At 23.5% G+C, this 7432-nt stretch overlaps 1 long non-coding RNA gene across 1 annotated transcript; it reads right to left on the bottom strand.

Annotated features, from left to right (window-relative positions):
* Positions 1 to 340: 340 nt before the first annotated feature.
* Positions 341 to 7022, bottom strand: LOC126901675 (uncharacterized). Its single transcript, XR_007703083.1, has 3 exons — positions 6781 to 7022; positions 3525 to 3760; positions 341 to 704 (listed from the first exon to the last, which is right to left on the bottom strand). It is a non-coding gene; the product is annotated as an uncharacterized LOC126901675 (long non-coding RNA).
* Between the last annotated feature and the right edge of the window lie 410 nt (positions 7023 to 7432).

Below are 7432 nucleotides of genomic sequence, written 5' to 3'. Positions count from 1 at the left end.
TGAGTTAATTAATAAATGTAAAAAATTATAGCAATTATAGTATTAACTAGGTAGTGTCGGCGCTAGGTTTTGTGCATATCATATTTGCTGGATCCCTGTTTTAAAAGAAAACAGTCAAATGGAATAAATCCATTAGCAAAAATTAGTGCGAAGTCCTAAACATATGTCCCATTTGACCAACTCTATCCTTGGTACTGAAGCTAGGATGTTTAAATATTTCATGGTCTCTATTATTTATTGAAATTTTTTTTTAGCTATTTTCTAATTCCAACCCCCTTTTTTTTAGCTTTTATAACAGGCAAAAGTTTTATTAGATTTATGTGAATGATTTACAAATGTATTCGAATTCAAAACTGATTATTTTTATTGGAAGTATATTGCAATGTTAAATTTATTTACGAGATATTATATATAATTTTTGTTATAGTCAATTTTTAATTTAGAGCGGTAACTTAGTAATACTTACGTGAACATATTAGCATATATTTTAGCTTTGGTAAAAATTAACCTTAAAATCAAAATGTTGTAGTCAAACCTAGTATTAAAACGAAATTATTAATTATTATCATTAAACAAACTTAGGTAAAATCAGGATTTTTTAAATCTTGTATTTTATTTGAAACTTGCTTTTTTTAATTCTTTTAGCTGCTTGGACCGTATGAAGGTGTTTGCCTCAGATTTCAAGGAGAACTTCAATCCACCAACTAGAAAATAACTTAGTAAAAAAGAAACAGAAGAAAAACTTGTTATAAAAACATAATTTTTAATTCATAATAGTGAAACTAGTCATTTACGGATATACATAAATTTTTTATTGTAACTTTATGATCTAATACTTTACAAAAAAAAAAATTTATATAAAATCTTTAAATCCACAATTAAAAGATGTAGCAACCATGCGTAAGTTCAATAGGGTAAATTCCTATAAAACCCCCAAAAAATACATAAAATGATATAAATGTATATTTGGGACTGGTTGAAATTTATTTAGCCTCAATATTTTTTTTCAGAAATATTTATTGAGTTGGCTTATAGTCTCAAAATCAGTAGTTATAGAGAAAATTATCATTTTTTTATTGTTTTAGTTTCGATGCAAAAGCTGAGAAGGTATTAATTTTTCTATTATGTGTTATTTATTTATTTATTTTTTTGTCTGTTAAATTTTTTTTCAGTTCTCACTCGGAGGTCAAAACTTTAAGTAACCTATAGAAAATAAAACTTTTTCAAACTTAACTTTTGAAAATAATTCGGAAATACTGACAATGTTATATATCATAAATTAAAGATTATGTAATATAATTTAATTTGAAAAAATAAATTGTCCTTATGGCTTATCATTATAGTAAAAATAGACATCAAAGTTAAAGAAAAAATTACGATTTTTGTGTAAAAATTCTCGATCATATATATATATCACTTAATGATCACTTAATTATATATACCATATATATATATATATATAAATATATGGTATATAATATGGTATATATATATAAATTTTATATTTTAGACTTTATATTACTGTAACAATTTAAAAAATTATAAATTAATACAATTATAAAAAAATTAAATTTATTATTATTAAGTAAAATTAAAACTATATTAAAAATATTATTAATTTAAAAACTAAAAAATATTAAAACTATTAAACTCAAAAAGTCACAAAAAATTACTGAAAAGTTGCGGATACGAACACATACTTTAGAGTATGTGATTAGCGTTGATAATAGTAATTTTTTGTGGCTTTTTGAGTTTAATGTTTTTAATATTTTTTAGTTTTTAAATTAATAATATTTTTAATATAGTTTTAATTTTACTTAATTGATTAGCCACAAGTGATCAATTTTTATTATATTATTATTATTTTGTACGATTTCAAATATCATGAAAAAGGAATTGGCTTGCGATAACTCATCAAAATCTAATTTAAAACTTTCTTTGTGCACATTTTTTTTTCGATTTTACGCTGTTATTACTAATTGAGAAATGTACAACTAGGTGATACATGTGGAGACTACAATTATTATATCACCTATTTACATAAGAATTATACGAATTTAACTTATATTAAATATGAAGTTAAACTTATTTTAATTTTTTTGTCTTTAGGAAGTCGAAAAAACCGACTTTAAAATTTTGAACTAGCTCTAATTGCCTATTTTTTTATATACCAACAAATTTGATGTACGATTCCCGAGCCAATCAAAATAGATTTGTTTCATATTAAAATTTTGTTTTATATTGACAGTTATAAAGATTAACTTTAGAATTAATTATAAAAAAAACAATAGCACAGTGAAGAAGCAGCAAATTAGATAAGTATATATCGGTGTCGATGAGTTCATTCCCAAGACTTATTAAAATTAAAATTTATGTAAATTTTTTTTTTGCCAACTGGCGAATTAAATGATGTACGAGTTGATTCCGAGATAATTAAAGATTATGTATTAATTGATTTTCTCATTGTTATATTAGTATAAAAATAATATCTTATTACGAATATCTCAGATAATATTTAATACTCTATAACATAAGTTGTGCATCAAACAGGTCTTCAATACCGTTGTAACCGTTACATATTACATTTAATACATTTATTATATAACAAAGGTTTTTATCAATGGAATTTAATTTAAGTGAAAAATCTAAATTTTTAATTCTGATGGATAACCTTAATAATTATGTTGACAATAATTAACTAAATTTTATGTTAATTTATCTTGAATATTTTAATTTCAAGATAACATAAGAATATTATAAGTACTGATATCGTGCGAGTATATATTATATATATGTTTAAGTATATATATATATCTCATACATACAAATATGTCTTTTTTTTCTTTAATTAGACTAATAGATCTCTACAACATTTGCGTAAACGTCTCAGAGGATTATCAGGAATAATTTTTGACAAAAGACCTTTTACCAGGGGATTTGAGTGAGAGGCTAATTGTGAGTGGAATTTTTTATAATAAGTGATTGCTTCATCTTTCACAGTTTTAATTTTCAGGTCAGTTGGATGACAGTGTGTAGTTGGAAACGTATGGAGGGAAATTAGTTAGTTTTTAAAGGGTCATATTTTGAAAAGTTTGTATTTTATTTAAATTAATTTTTTTGGCATTATCCCATAATTAGATGCCATAGGTCCAAATTGGTTTAATTAGGGATTTGTACATTAATAGTTTTGTTTCTAAGTATGTGTATTTATTATTAATTATTAAAGTTTTAAGCATATGGAGTCTGAAGTTTAATTGAAGTCTTTTTTCACAAGTGTGATAGGCCTATATAAGTTGGCGGTCGAGGGTTAAGCCAACATATTTTACTGATGAAGTTTAGGGAATTTGATTGCCATAGAAAGTAATACTTGGACATTTTTCAAGCCTAAGAGTAAAGATTTTGTGAGCTGATTTAGCCTAATTGACCTTATACCTCCAATTCTTATACCAGACTTCCAATAATAAAAGGTGATTTTGTAAATTATACGAGGCTATAATAGAATCTTAATTTGTTAATATTATTACTTTATCATCTGCATAATCTGTCACAGAGGTGTTAGGCGTAGTTGGTTGGTCTGAAGCGAATATATACCTCCTTGTGGTACGCCGGCTCTAATATTTACTATGTCGGAATAAGAGGATTTATAATGAATATAAAAATGCTGATCGGTTAGATATGATTTTAGAAGTAAGTAATAAATAGGAGGCAAACATTTCTTTAATTTGTATAACAGTCCTTTATTCCATACACGATCGAAAACCTGTAAAATTGTATTTTCATTAATAAAAGGAAGCATGCGCTTAGGTATGAGCTTTTAGTTAGCTTAAAGTTGAAAAAACTAGTCATTTTCTTAGTTTGATAATTTTATTATTTATAAGCCACTTAAAAATACATTTTTCCATTTAAAAACAAATATTATCACAATTTTTTTTGAAAATCATAGGATAGAGGAACTTATCAAATTAAAAAAATATTAACATGTTTTATACTATTAAAAATAATACTAAGTCATAGTAAAACAATCATCCTATATAAGAGTTCATAAAAACACAAGGCAAAACTCTAAAAAGTCTATTTGAACATATTTGAATACTTTTATTTTAAATTTAGGACGGTATTATCTGAACCGTCCTAAAAGTAACGGGTGGAGTATCTTTGGCAAAATTGTTTTTGTCTGTATTTTTTTAATATATGAGGGTGCTACCAAAAAATAATTATTAAAAAAATTCGCATAATTTTAAAAAAATTATTCAATCTGACAAAATAAATTATTCTCCATATTATTAGATTTGGAACGGCTCTAGGTATAATTAATATATTTATTAAGCTATTCAAATAAATAATGTTTAACTATTACTTATTCTAGACAAATTTTTGTCTTAGAAAACAAAACTTGAAGTATTTTAAATTTGATTTATTTGTGTGAACCATTTATATCATTTTTATACCATTTAAAGTAGAATGAACTAAATAAAATTTTGATTGGTCGATAACTATTGGTTTTGTAATATTGTTTTTTGTGTTAATATAACTTTTACGTAGAAGCGAGAGATGTTCAAAATAGTCGAATTCTTATCTGTGCGTTATGCGTATCGTTTCATTTCGAAATCTTTGAATGCTAATATCTTAAAATTCCATTTTAACTTTCATAAATTAACCCTAAAATTTACCTATAGAAAAACTCTTTTTTGTAATAAACTTCATATTTAACACAGTTCACAAAAATAAATAACTTTTTTTTGGTATTTTTTTATGAAAAAAATATTATCTAACAAAAAATATTGAAAACAGTATTTTTAATAAATCACAGTGTGTAACGTGGGTGGGTACAGCTCATACATATGTATGGGCACTCCACTTACGCTATATACTTTATGTATTAAAATGTATGCAACTCATTAAATACTTATATTAAAGTAATTATTGACCTATCAAATATGTTTGTATGAAAAAAAGGCTGTTTTAAAATTTTAAACCATTTTATAACTTTATTTTTTACTTAAAAAATTGTATTATTGACACTTTTACCATTAGTAAATTCTCAACTGTCTGGTTATAAAAATATTTTATATCCTGAGTAAATAATTAGTATTTTAGTGTGTAACTAAAATAAGTAAAAAAAATTATTTCCGAAATTTTTATAAAGTAAATAATTGTGAAAAGTGTGTTATGATTAAGGTCCGGAATTATATGCATTTATTGATTTTGTTAAGTTATTCCAAACACACCATCAGTTAGTACAATTTTTTTATTGATTAACTTGAAAATATAGTAATGTGTTGTTACCAAGGTCATAGTTTATAGGAGGGTTTCTTAGAAAAATATTTCTACATTACGACAGAGTTGCACAAAATTGGAACCATCCAAAGAAGTCCAAACAAAATTTATAATTGCATATCATACCGTCTCATAGTTATGTTAAACAGATCACCTTGTGTGTATAATTAACATATACGAAAATATTAATATTATATTTTTATTTCAACCAGTTATGATACTATGACTAATCGCTAAAAGAAAAAAATTCAATACTATTGAATTTACTGAACAGTATGTTAATTATCTAATAAAATCAAACTTTTTTTTTAAGAAATAACCAAGAAATATGTGTATTATTTTTTTTTTTTTTTTGAAAATTATGTAACTTTTTTAAATACGATTCGATTCAATAGAAGAAGAATACTAATTATACATATATATAATAACTATTATATTTATTTAAAGGATTTCGTTATATTATGCGTTAATTTTGATATTTAAATAGTATGCAGTTATTTAAAAATGAAAACTTTTTACTTATAAGTAAATGATCTGTAAATTCATATATTATTAAAAATTAATTTTGATCTCATTCATACATCATAAAATATTTTAAATAAAGTGTTATTTTCAATATAATGGCTCAATCATAGTCAATTTTCATTTTTTAAAAGCAATTAAAAAGCTTTTAAAGCTCTTAAAAAATTCTATTCATTCTCATCTAGGAACAATATGAAAAAGAGTATAAAATTTGATTTTTAAGTTAGAAATATTGTATATTTTTACGTTTTTTAATTATTTAAAAGTACATTTAAATAGTTGCCGTACAAAATTTATTTGGGAAAAATTCATACATTTTTGACATGACTTGGAAGTATAGGTAAAAATTATCATGTTTTGCCATCTCTACGTGGGTTGCATTGTATATCACATATTATGAATATAAAAAATCACTAAAACCGGGTTCCCAAACTTTAAAACATAAAATAATAAGTTGAAAATGAGACAAAATCTATTTAATCGTACAGATTAAAAAAAGCTTTAAAGATCACATTAGGGATTGATAGATTTTTTTCCTCTGATTAAAAATAATATAGTGATAAAAATGTTATATTTATGTACGAATTTTTGATACTTTATCATAAAAATAACACTATTTGTGTATATAATTAATGTGTATATTAAAAATACTGATTTGATTTGATAATTTCTTTGAGTGTAATCTTTTTTCAATTTAAGTACTAGTTAGAAATTTAAGTGTTTTGGTAAATATTTTAACTTTAAAATTTGTTCATTATATACTAATATTCTATTTTTCTTTAAGTGAATTTAAATTAAATATGTTTAACAATAAATATATTTTTTAAATTATTTAATTTTAATTACAAACATAACCTAACTTTAAATATTTATTCAATAATAAAAATCTATTGTGATTATTTCTTATTGAGTAGCTAGAGTCAAGCTTAATATAGTTTTCTAACGAATATCGAGCCGGCAGACAAAAATGAAGAAACTTACGGAGATCATTTTTAGTGTTGCAATTTTGTCTTGGTGATTATTGTGCTGCATCCTTCATTCCCTTACATCTCTGATAAATATGGTGCTGATGATTACTTAAGCATCAAAAATTAAAATTTGGACAATTTTGCTTTCATGAAAAACTAAAAATACTTGATTCTTTAACATTTTGAACGTGCGTTGAGGTCAAATACATTAGTATGACGCATGCAATGTTGTAAACAGAGCCTCCGACGCATCACTGTTAAAGTCTAATCTGAGTAGTCCTTGAATGTTCCAAATACAAATAACTTGTTTATATGCTTTATTATTGTTTTATTTATGATTATATTTCTCTACGATGTAAATATTATTGTAATGGCTTGAAAAATCTTCATAAAATCTAGATAGATCTATCATTAGAACGATTCTATATACTTGACATTCTAAACACATTTCTACAATTCTATTATAATGCAATAGCGATAAGCAAATATTTTTTTTCTGTTTTGTTTATAAGGAAATAAACAAGTATACCTAACAATAAATCAAATAAATTTAGTTAAAAATATATTTTGTTAAACTTTTAAAAATTCATAGCCAAATTATAATTTTAATTTATGAACTTCTTTTTAATATTATATTATTAATATACATTTATTTATATGAATAA

This window comes from Daktulosphaira vitifoliae, unplaced genomic scaffold (genome assembly GCF_025091365.1).
Source record: "Daktulosphaira vitifoliae isolate Bord-2020 unplaced genomic scaffold, ASM2509136v1 Scaffold_3, whole genome shotgun sequence".
NCBI lineage: Eukaryota > Metazoa > Arthropoda > Insecta > Hemiptera > Phylloxeridae > Daktulosphaira > Daktulosphaira vitifoliae.
Note: the sequence above shows the minus strand (reverse complement) of the source record. Positions and strands in the feature narration are given on the sequence as shown.